Here is a 12400-nt window from a genome sequence, read left to right as displayed (position 1 = left end):
ACCATTAGCGAGGAGAGGGTCAGTCCTCTGCCAGGGCTAAGTCATCTGTCTCTGAAGAGTGTGCAAAGAAGAAGACTGCAGAAAAGAGGTACTACACCTTCCTGTTCGCCATGAATACAAGGTTTGATGTTCGATGTTAAAGAATCTACTTAGATCATCATCAAAGCAAGGTGTATCGATGTTGATGACAACACTGTCGACACACATGCCCTGTTCGACATTGAAGAGTCCATCGATTAAGACTCGCCGTCAAGATCCAGTTCGACATTAAGGTGCTGTCAAAGGTCTCCCTCAAGGTCCACATCAAAGTCGTGGCACCGTCGAAGATCATTGACGACAAGCAGGTCAACATTGAGGTGTCCAGAGTGGTTGAGAACCCTTTCAATGTCGACAGGGCTGCAGGAGGCAATAGAAAAGAAGAGATGCATTTATTAATCTCCAGATTCCAGAACATACTCTCTTCTTCAAGTGTCAAACTATGTTTTCCTCCACCAGTGCCATCTGCTCCTCCTCCTCCACCTCTTCCAATACCTCCAGTGTCTCCTACACGGACACCATTCACTCCCACACCATCTTCCATGCGCTTCCACCATCATCACTATTCTCGACGGTCTCGGTCTAGACATCATACCATGGATACATCTTCCACTTCTACCAGACGATACTCTCCCAACACTTTCAGATTCCCCACCTCCCCACCATTGCTATGTCGACTCCAACTCCTACAACCTCAGTAAAATTTGAAACGCTTCAACACAGTCTGCATCAAGACCATTGCTGCCAATAGTGTAAGGTCTTCTAGAACCCGCTATGGATCTTTTCCTAACTCCAGCCATGGTTAAACCAGCACCATCTAGTCTTCAAGAGAAATATCGCCCTCCGAACAAGATCATGCTTTTCTCCGTACCGACCCAGCTCCAGACTCAGTGATTGAATTAGTGGCAAAAAAAGCACCTTGCCATTTTTTCCGTCTCTTTTTATTGAATACCAACATCGACAAAGTACAGTCGTAGCCATTACCTTTACATTGGGACAATTATTAAAGTACATTCAGCCAATTAAGATGTACAGTGGATCTTAATTCAGGTTTGCAATCGTGGTCTACAGTTCTTATGCTAGCATCCCATCTCCAATGAGCATTTGTGCTCCCCACTGAGAATTCTGGGGGAGAAGAACAGAAAAACAGAAAAGAAAGGGGGAAGAGAGTGCGGTGGAAGAGGGGAGGGTACTCTCTGGCCTCCAGAGGTGGCATGCATGCAGGCTACATAGAAATGCACTATCCGTGCGCTAGTGGGTCCTATTCACCCCGCGCCTCTCTACTCGTCTACCTTGGGAGTCCCGTTTTGATCCAGGGGGTGAGATCGAAGATAACTCTGCAGTGGTTCACAGATATCCCGAGGGCAAGCCTGTGCAGGCATCAGATCCCAGTATTCAGACAGCTGGTCGTGGCAAAACGCTGCATCCTTGAGCCAGTCAGTGACGCGCGGGCTCATGCAACAGCCCCAACACATCGCTAGGCGCGTCTTGGCCAACAATAAAAGCATAGCCACTAGTTCCCTGATTGATGTCGACACAGTGCGTACATATCCAAGCAATGCTACCAGGCGGGGAGAGCTCAAAGTTATGCTCTAACATCGCCTCCAGCACCTCAAATATGGTTCACCAATATCATGCAATTTCCGGACAGGACTAGGCTGGTGCAAAAATGTTGCATCTGGAGCCCGACACTGCACACAGCACACAACCTCCTTCAGAGGTCCTATATAGTCCGTGAATGAACTTAAAGTGGATTAGCCTCAATCTGTAGTTAGGGGACAGCTCCCTGGCCTGCGTGCAGCAGCATGCCCATTTATCATCCTCTATGGGGATCCCCAGTATCTCCTCCCACTTGTGTTGCGCTGAGGAGGCACTGACTGGTGCTGTGCGCTGCATGGCTGAGTATAGCCGAGTAATGAGTTTACTCGGTGACGGGTTACCTAGAAATTCTTCTAATACCTGGAACATTGGGTGCGCTATTGTGAAAGAGGCAAAGAGATTGCGCAATGCCGCTCGAAGCTGGTAATATGTCATTGTGTCAAGTAGGCCCATATTCTCCCCCTCAAGTGCTCTATCCAGCTGTATGAATGTATCATCCGGAAATGCATGTCCCAGAGTATGTAGCCAGAGCTTCCTTAATCTCTGGTATACTCCCATCTCTGCTGAAAAAGGTAACGCTGGATGCGTCTGCAGAGGCATTGAGGGGCATACATTGCCTCAAGTTGTGTCCTGCCTCTCTGCTCTCGCCATGCCCAAACTATGCACCCAACCGTGTTCACCTCCGAGTGCGGCCTGGACTATGGTCTGTAGAGGGCCACATGTAACAGTGTCGGGCAGCTTGGTCATGTTCAGGCGCAGTGTGTGCCATAAACTGACTCGGGTAGAGCCAGTAGAACCCAAACTGGCGCGACTGGAATCAATTCCATGTCTGGGGCACCCAGGCCCCCTGTTCAAATAGCAACGCCAGGATCTCCCAGGAAGCCCTGGGTTGTTTGCCTGCCCAGGCGAGAGTGACCAAGTTCAAGCACAGTCTGCGCCTAAAGTCATGGTTGAGAGGTAGCGGGAGGTTAACAAATACATACATGAACTTAGGGAGCCCCGCCATCTTTGCTATGGCTAGTCTTCCCACAAGGGATAGCGGTAATGCCGTCCAGCGGCCTAAGCGACTCTCAAACCAGTCAATGAGTTTCCCATAGTTTTATCCCCAGAGCTCCTCCATGTCACGGCTGAGCCATAGTCCCAGATATATCCCGGGGTCTCTGCCCAGCTGAGTGGAAATTCCGACTGGACCTGGTCGGTGATCTTGGCCAGCGGGAAGATGGCCGATTTTCCGCAGTTGATGGTGACGCCCGATAGGCCGCCAAACCTTATGCTTTCTCTGATCAGGGGATCAAGATTCACAGCCGGATGTTTGCCATACAGAGTCACATCATCTGCATACATGATACCAGGATCACTCTTGGGACAAATTCTAGGCCATGGTGTGAATGGTGCTGTCTTGATCGGGCAGCCAAAGGGGGGACAGCAGACACCCCTGTCTCGTGCCACGGGTCACCGAAATGGGGCAGGAGATTGTGTCATTTATCCGAAGCCTCGCCGTTGGTGCAGAGTAAGCAGAGCGACTTTGTTTTAAAAAGGTAGGGCTAACTCCCAAACGAGAGAGACGTACAAAAAGATATTGCCACTTCAAGGTGTCAGAGGTCTTAGGGACATCCAAGATGATTGCGGCGGCTGGGAAGGAGGGATCTATTTCTTGCATGGTCGCGAAGAAGGTACATAGGTTGTGAGATGTGCCCCTACCATGGGCGAAACCACACTGGTCAGGGCGCAGCACCGTGGGCAGTGGAGGGAGCAACCTCATTGTGATCAGTTTGGCGAGGATTTTATTGTCCAGGTTGATCATTGATAGCGGTCTATAGTAATCATACACCTGCGGGTCTTTTTCTGGTTTAAGAATTGTGATGATGAGTGCCTCTCAAAGTGAAGGAGGAAGTGTACCGCACTCCAGCAACTCCTCATACATAAGAAGCATCCTTCAGTCCGTCTAGTCCCGGGGCCTTATCTCCGGGCAAAGTCCGGATTACTCCAATTACCTCCTCCTCTGAGAACGGCTCATCCAGGTATCTACGCTGGCCATCTTCTAGCCACAGTAGCTGGATAGAGTCAAGAAATGGGGTCGAATCAGGGTGGGTACAAGATTGTCTTGCGGCATATAGTGAAGAGTAGAAGGATAGCATTTCCACTTGGACAGCATCCTGCCCGACCTCTATCTCGGTTTCAGTAATATGTAACTCGCTAATGTAGTCACTGGCCGATGGCTTTTTAAGAAGCCCGGCCAATGTTTTCCCAGCACGTTCTCCCTCGCCATATCTTCGAGCGCGTGCCTCTTTCTCTAAATGGTGTGTTTCCTTTTAGGCTGCCTCCTCAAATTCGACGATTTTCCCCCTGATGTTCCTGAGGATCACCGTCTGACTGGTGGTGAAGTATTCCGTTTCGAGCTCCCCTATTTGTTTCTCAAGGAGCTTGAGGTCCCCTCTCAGTGAACGCAGCACACCTGTTTGTTTAGTGATACATTCACTCCTAATCACAGATTTAAAAGTCTCCCACAATGTGTAGGGAGATTCCACCGTGCCTGCATTTAATGCAAAATATTCCACTATGGGGGGGGCGAATCGCGTCTCTAAAGACTTGGTCAAGCGTGGCTCCTGATGGGAGTCTCCAGCTGAAAGCTGCTATAGGCACCCGGTAATAAAAACTCGAGCAATACTGGAGCATGATCAGATAGGGTTCAAGCAAATTTGGTGACCCGGGAACCCCATGTTACTACATCCTTCGTGGTCAGCCAGAAGTCTATTCTGAACCAGGTGCGGCCAGCCGAGGACACACACGTGTCTTCCGCTTTGGGCAGGTCACGGCGGTGCCAAATATCTGGCAACCTATAGTCCGCCATAATAGTCTGCAGCTATGCGCCACGGGTGGGGTCGGCAAGAATCCCCCGACCCGTTCTTGTCCGGATCCAATACTACATTAAGTCCCCTCCCCTCCCCACATAACAGGACCAGGTCCAGGCGTCTCACCCAGTCTCCACACCTCACTAAAGAAATCCAGGTCATTCACGTTGGGCCCATATACCGAGACCTACCTGATCAGGTGGCCCCCCAGCATGTCCACTACAACAATTCATCTGCCATGTGGGTCGCAGCGTGCGTGCTCTAAGGTAGCCCTTTCCTGAGGATAATTGCGGTCCCCCTCGCATAATTGGAGAAGGTGGCAACTAATTTCTCTCCCATCCATCCCGCTCGCATGCGTGCGCAGTTTGCTCCCGTCAAGTACAATTCTTTTAAAAAGCAAATATCCTCAGCATGCTGATTAAGATATGCTGCAACCAGTCTTACTTTCCTGCAGTCACTCAAGCCACGGACATTCGACTTCACTGCTTTCGAAGTAGTCAAATGTTTGGCATGCACGTACATACAGTTGGTTGCAAATTACCCTGCATGCCTATAGTTCAACAACTGCTGGAATGAGGCAGAAGGAGGCCAGGGAAGGGAAAGAGAAAGAGGAAAAAGAGGGAAAAGAAAGACAACACAGCAATCATGGACTGCTTAACTCCCAGCAACCCCACCCCCTTCCCACTATAGCCACCCAACTTGGCTGAAATGCGATACCCCTACCCCAATGCAACCCTAAGTGGCCAACTAGCAAGAACAGACAAGGACTTATCCCAGAGGAGAAAACACTAAGGGCCCAGCGTGTCCCAGCTGGTGAAAGCTGGGTGGCTGGACGTAATGAGCACAGTGGGGTAATCCCAGCTGGCAGCCAGACAGACAGATCAAAGATACACAGGAGCTTTTTGATAGGGTGAAACCATCATGAGGAGAGAACAAATGGGGTTGCCCACCACCCAATCAGAAAAACGTATGAATCAAAATTCCAGCTCAGTTCATTCAGTTAGTTCATTGTTTTCACTGAGGGGTTCTCCTTCCTCCGAGTTCCTCTCCGCGCGTGGGTGCTGCTTGGGTGGTCGGAGATTGCGGGTAAATTTGGATGCTAGGATCAGTAAAGTACGTGGTTTCGCTCTCCAGCTCTATACTCTATCAACAAAAAAGGGTGTATGTGAAAAAGATTTAAGCTGTTTTATAAAAAAACATCATGAAATTATACTCATATACACCTCTCCTTGCCCCTTTTTTAAGTGCAAGATGAAGAATTGGGCCATTGTGGCCTATTCCTTTAGGCTGCATAATTTGTTTCTTTCTTAACTAACTCTGCAGGTCTTCCTGAAGAAAGGCGAACATCTACACTTAAGAAGGTTCACTGTGAAAAAGTGCTCCGGGGTCCGCGCACATGGGCGGGACTATTCAGTGCTTATGATTGTAATGGAAATTCCCTTACGAGAGAACAGGAGTTACAGGTAAGAAACTATTCCTTTCTTTCCGTCCCTACCACTGCACCTATGATCTCTGACTTGGGTTGCAATGACAGTGCCAGTTTTCGCAAACAGCAACCAGGGGTAGCAGCTGACACCCATAACAACCCCTAATTCACGGGGTCTGTAGCATGTACAGAACAAGCATTTACAATGCAATGGTTTTGCCTTTGTTAAAGTTAGAGCTATTGGCATTGCTCTTGGCATTATTTTTATTTATGTTTTTTTTAACATAAATAAATGGCATTGTCATTTTCAATGCCAATAGCTTAATCTCTCGCAAATGCCACACACAAACACCCGCAGAGAGCCCCCCCACACACACAGCCACACAGAGCCCCCCCCCACACAGAGCCCCCCCCACACACAGCCCCCCACACACTGCGAGCCCCCCCACACACTGCGAGCCCCCCCACACACACTGCGAGCCCCCCCACACACACTGTGAGCCTCCCCCACACACTGTGAGCCTCCCCCACACACTGCGAGCCTCCCCCACACACTGCGAGCCTCCCCCACACACTGCGAGCCCCCCCCCACACACTGCGAGCCCCCCCCACACTGCGAGCCCCCCCCACACTGCGAGCCCCCCCACACTGCGAGCCCCCCCCACACACTGCGAGCCCCCCCACACACTGCGAGCCCCCCACACACTGCGAGCCCCCCCCACACAGGAATGACTGGAGAAGGCCAGGCGGTGCGGCAAGTAAGGATGGTGGGGAGAGGCTTTTCTGCGTGGCCAGAGTCCAGTGGCGGTACATTTCTGTTCATGGGCCATTGAGCACAGCTCCCAGGGATCCAGCGACCGGACAGTCTCCACTGTGTAGGTAGGCAACAAGGCGCAGAGCAGGCACCAGGAAGGGCAGTCGGAAATAGCCAGTGCCCGCTTTGTCTGAGAAGGCCGCCTAGGAGCAAGATAGCAACGCAGCCCACGGCCAGCAGAGCAGGTAGGCCCCAGCAGAGCTGTAGGGGTCTCCCCCTAGACTACAGGAGCCGCACCTGCACCTGGGGACGCCCGCCCCTGCTCCCTGAACCACCTCTCCCAGGGCGAGGTGCCCCGCAACAGATGCTAGAAGAAAAGGGGCCCGGTGGTGTAGCAGCGCCGTAGTTACTGCGTCCCCGCCGGGACACCGGTTGGATAGTCATTTGATTCGAGTAGTGTGTATGGTGAGTGTCCCGGGCCTCAGGCACAGCAGTGGGCAGGGATATATTTCACGGTGCTCACAACTCTCCGCACCTAGACTCTGGTCAGTAGGCTCCTCCGTGGTCTGGCAGGGAGGAAGTTAGGGCCTGTGATGTGCCACGTTCGCCTGGTCCCGCCAGCTCTCCCTATCCAGACACCTTGTGGCAGCAGGCCTTGATTAGGGTCTCTGCGTTGAAGGCTTGGAGATAAGCTAGGCTATAGATCACAAACTCAAAGAAAAAGATTTGGCAGACCTAGCTACCCAAGACCACCAATGCCTCAGGGAAGCATGTTTAAAGTGCTACACAAATGGCACGGGCCACCCCGCAGGTCCCTAATAAACCCTAAAGCGTGTTGGAGGTGTGGATCACCGAAGGGGGACAACAATCAGTTTTGGGGGGGGGGGGAGATGCCGAACTTGGACCACATACTAGGCTTCTACTACGACCACATTCATACAGACTGTAACCATCAAGGGCACCCTAATAGCACAGAATAACTTTTTTACAACTCTGATCAATATCCATTTATTGCAAACTAAAAATACAGATGGTTTGGTATGGCCTTGGCCAATATCTGTATACTACCACTATGCCGAAACAAACTAGCCCTACGCCTAACACCTTGCTACAGGAGATGTACAATATAGCTGCATACAAACAATAGCCGACTTGAACCACCAACTTGGCAAGTTTAGGGATATATGGAGAGACTTCCTCGCTGAACACAGAAACCTCGTTGAACCCCGATACTCAGGCGCCTCTGAATCGGATTACGCCCCCCTATCTCAGGCTGGGCGACAAGACAGGCAGGACTAAGAAACCCCTCAATGGATACCAAGTTTCTGAGGCACTCTTTGGACAGCTTCCCCTCAGAAGACACAGTAGACCAAGGCCATACTGGGTCCTTTGTGGATAATTGGAGGGGGAGGGGGGTTAAGAAAGGCAATCAGGGAGCTGCTGGAGAAATGTACACTTTTACAGCAATTTTATCAACATCTATTCCTGCAGTTCCCTATTCTCCTCCCTCCACTCACCCGTACCCATCTCCCTTGCCCCATACAACCCCAGACAGCTGAACATGGAGTCTGACCCCCAATGGGAAGGTGCAGGTTGTACAACTGATCACACCCCTTGAAGGCTTTTATAACTGTTCTTGTTCTTTGCACTTCTGATATATAATGTAGGTAATCATGAGGCTAATGGGGTGTCTAACTGCAAAAGTTGATTCCAGCATGTAAACTGTGGGATGGCTGCGTTAAGTACAGATTTTAAAGCAGTACTCCTTGAGCGCACTCATGCTCATTTCCACCCAAGAGGATTGATCACCCATGGAAATAGAGGTTGGAACTTGACTAGTTCCTTTAGTCAATACAAATGAATCTAGGAAAAAGCAAAGCACTGAAAACATAGATATTTCAGACATGACCGCTGGATTTTATGGTCTAATTTGTCAAACCACCAACTGGCCAAGTAGCACCATTTCCCTGGAGCAGCGCGTATTCGCTGTTTTTTTTAGTACACTGCAATTGATTCCATCACGTAGGAACCTATCAAAAATAGTGAACAGCAAAAACATCTTTAGTTATATCAGAGGCTTGTTTTAAGTTGAAAGAATCTCTATAGCGTACCCGAGAAACCAACATCTTTCCACTTCCCTAACTGATGGATTAATATTTTGACGTTTGGGTAACAAGCTGGTGTTAATCTGATGACAGAGCAAGAAGTTCCAGTCTGAAGGGCTTACAGCTAGCATATGTGCCCCCTACCAACATAGACGTGCTTGCCACTAGCAGACCTACTAGTTGGCCACACATCACTATTATATCCTTGCAGGTTGGAGAGCTGGAACAGTACAAGAAAGCTGAAACCCATCAAGATGGCAGCACAAGAAGATAAGCAAATAGCACAATAAAAGCAGAAAGCAGAAGAGACCAACTAACTATTGAAGAAAGGGACGTACATCATTTCAACATATCAGCCCAAATATCTTGAATATCAAGACTAACCTTAGAGAACGGGCACACCGCCTAAGATTTAACTACTGCAGTATTACTAGCGGGTGGTACTTTTCATAACTTCAGGGAGGTACTGGGTTGCATACGGTGTCCATCCCCAAATAGTAATAATAATGTACTGAAGATTGGAGGACACACCTACCAGCGCTCTTGGAAGAAATGTCTTTGTATACGTTTATTACACTTGTACACATCCCTTAGTTCCTGGAGAGATGGAACCCGCCTCCTTTATGACCGTTTAATGATGGAGCTGTGATGCAGGAATGAAAGAGGAAGGGGTGGCAACACGATAGGTTCACTGTCAGAGGGCAGTGCAGGGAAGTAGGCACCTACAATCGGAGATCAGACTTCAACGTCTTGTTTACACCCTGCAACCAAGGGACGGTTTAGTCGTACCACCTGTCTTGAAGAAGCATATTAGCATTCAATAGGCCAAATAACCACCCACCTCCGCGTTGGGTCTCTGCCGACCCCGTCCTCGCGGGTGCCGCACCTTTTCACGCACTCTGGGGGTCTGAACTCTTGGGTCAGGTCCTTTTCGCTCCAATTCCAAGATGGTCGTCAGAGGCCGCTGCAGGGATGCGTCACGGGCTCAACGACAGCGTCCGGTCACACACGCAATTAGGAACTACAAATCCCAACAGTTCCCATTACAAAGCAGGTACGCACACCAGATTTTCCATCCGAGAGCGCGCTAGTAAGGGGTGAATTCAGTTTGTATACACCTAACATGGCTGCCTACCGGAAGTGTTCCTTAAAATTGCTGCGCACAGTAGTATTCGTTCGAACACCCCAGGGACATACGTGATGCAACCTAGGGACGCTCTAAACGGACTTACCCTAAATCTACGATTGGAATTAATGCTTGCAATTGTTATTTTATTGTTTCGCCTTTTTTGCACAATGACGATATTTTGAAATGTAACGGTACCAGGTCATTACAGTTTACGGGGAAACAACACGAAGCTACTAACATAAGAATGTTATAAATGTATTGCCTCATGCTAGGCTACTTTTGTGAGCCACCATTTACACGTTGATTTGTGTAGCCACCAGGCAGTGCTGGAATTGGAAAAAATGTATTCCGGGAACACGTGGGATCAGTTTTATTGTAGTGAATCATGCACGAGAATACAAGCTCATACGAACTTCAGACACGTGTGCTTTCCTCCGTGTTGGATGTGACATTGTTATATGTCCCAGTAGGGTGACCAACTGGCATGGAACGAGCGAGGAGCAAGGAGCGAGGAGGCGGAGGCGAGGAGCAGGGGAGCAAAGGCCAGCAGAGGAGCAGAGGAGCCGAGGCAAGGAGCTGAGGAGCCGAGGAGAGGTGGGGAGAGGAGGACACCATCTCACTCACCTTCGCTTTTAGTGAGAAGCGACTCAGCATCCAGCCTTTAGCCTCCAGACTCCTGCTGCCTGCCTGCGTGTATTCGGCGGCGGGGGAAGCTCCGTGCTCCGTGTTCCTGCAGCCTGCAACGGGAGAGGACACGGGGGGCGGGAGGGGACACGGGGGGGGGGGCGGGAGGGGACACGGACGGGAAAGCACTCACGCAAGCAGGAAAGGGTGCCGGCTCAATGCCGGGACAGATTCGGGGGCGTTCCCGGCGTTGCGTGACGTCGGCAAAAGCCAAAGAATCTCGGGAACGCCCCCGTGTCTGGTCCGGCATTGACGGACAGGCCCCTCGTCCAATGGCTAGGCTCCATTTATGGAGCCAGCCAATGAATGACGAGGGCCGACCCAAACCCACACACACAACTCAAGAGGTTTTTTGGCACATGCGCAAAGCGCATGGCCAGTCAAAACCTAAAAAGCTGTGTGCAATCTGCAGCCACCCCTGGGCTGTCCTAGATCTGAAGCCTCCATGTTGCCTTGCTGGTCTCACCTCAAACATACGTGACCAGTGCAGTCATTGATCACAGTCACCAAAGCTCACCTCCTTCGCGTGCCTATGACTTCTATGAGCTCTTTGCAGGTAGGCAGCCTGGAGTCTCATTCTTTGTAGGACACATATTAGCCCCTATTGGGGAATCTTATGCAACTGTTCTCAGAAAAATTGTAAGTACTCATGGCTGATCCCTTATTTCTAGGAATGTATCTTTTAGCTACTGTGATAGATCTCGGGTACCCTAAACTGAGAGGCCTTGGTGTGTTTCACACAGCCTGTGAAATTAAATTTAACCTCAATCACCCTGGGATTAGTTTGAGTTCACAGGATGGAATTGTGAACATGCATGACTGCAATTAATTGTAAGTATTTATACAGTTAATTAAAAAAAAACACAAGGCAGCCAGGAATGATAAATATTTAGTGTCTTCCCCACATAAGACTCTCGCCCAATGTTAAAAAATACATCTTTCAACATCGCCAGGGCTACAGTGCTCTGTATTGTCAAATTAATTATATTGAACTTGACACTCTATATCAGATGTTGCACCGAATACCAATCTGCTTGCAGCTGAACGGAAGTTTCCTGAAGCCAGAAGACGGGTAACGGTTGATATGTAGCAGGACAAAGTGTAACAGTTTGAAAGTGAAAGTCTTTCTGCCTCCAGTGAGCCCAGCCTCCTGCTGTTGTTACTAAAGAATTAGGTGGAAAGTAGGAAAATGCTTCTGTTTTCCTTGCGCTTGGTTTATGGCTCCAGAAGCCAAAGGGTAGCATGGGGGAAGGCATGGGTCACAGCTGAAATCCCTGGCTTGCCACTTGGTAACCTGGGCATTACTTGCGCCCCTTAAATGAAGTCCATGGCCTCTAACAGTCTACGCCTGCAATGGGCTTGGCAGGTTTGTCTTTCTGTGCTTGTTCTGGGGTCTGTGGGAGTATCAGTTGTTTTAGTTGCATCTCTGAGGTACGAGCCTTTCCCACAGAGCTGGTGTAGCTCAGTGTGTGTACGTGGCCTTGCATGACATACTGTCACTCATGCTTGGCATCAGAAAGGTAAATAGGCCATGTTCTCATAAGTAGGGGTTGAGTTTTGAGTCTTGGGGCGATATATGAGAGTTCAAGTTTGGCATTGAGAGCAGCCTGTTACCAATGAGTTGCCGGTGACTCTGTGGTGTGTGTGTTGAGTGTTAGATTACAAGGCTGGGAATAGTCAAGGGCAAACATGTTTGGAGACGGGGAAAGGCTACTGAGTGTTATTTTCAAAGGGGACATTGCCAGGGGGTTTGGCCTTAGTGTTGCTCCTGGTATGAAGAAGCATGATGACACGTGGGGGGAGTGAAAGCATGTA

The 12400-nt window shown here is 49.8% G+C and overlaps 1 protein-coding gene across 2 annotated transcripts in view; it reads left to right on the top strand.

Annotated features, from left to right (window-relative positions):
- Positions 1-12400, top strand: part of SAR1B (secretion associated Ras related GTPase 1B) — a 470631-nt gene that overhangs the window by 350075 nt on the left and 108156 nt on the right. The window lies entirely within an intron of this gene.

The sequence above is a fragment of the Lissotriton vulgaris genome, chromosome 7 (assembly GCF_964263255.1).
Source record: "Lissotriton vulgaris chromosome 7, aLisVul1.2, whole genome shotgun sequence".
In the NCBI taxonomy this organism is placed as follows: Eukaryota; Metazoa; Chordata; class Amphibia; order Caudata; family Salamandridae; genus Lissotriton; species Lissotriton vulgaris.
This window is presented reverse-complemented; position numbering and strand designations above follow the sequence as displayed.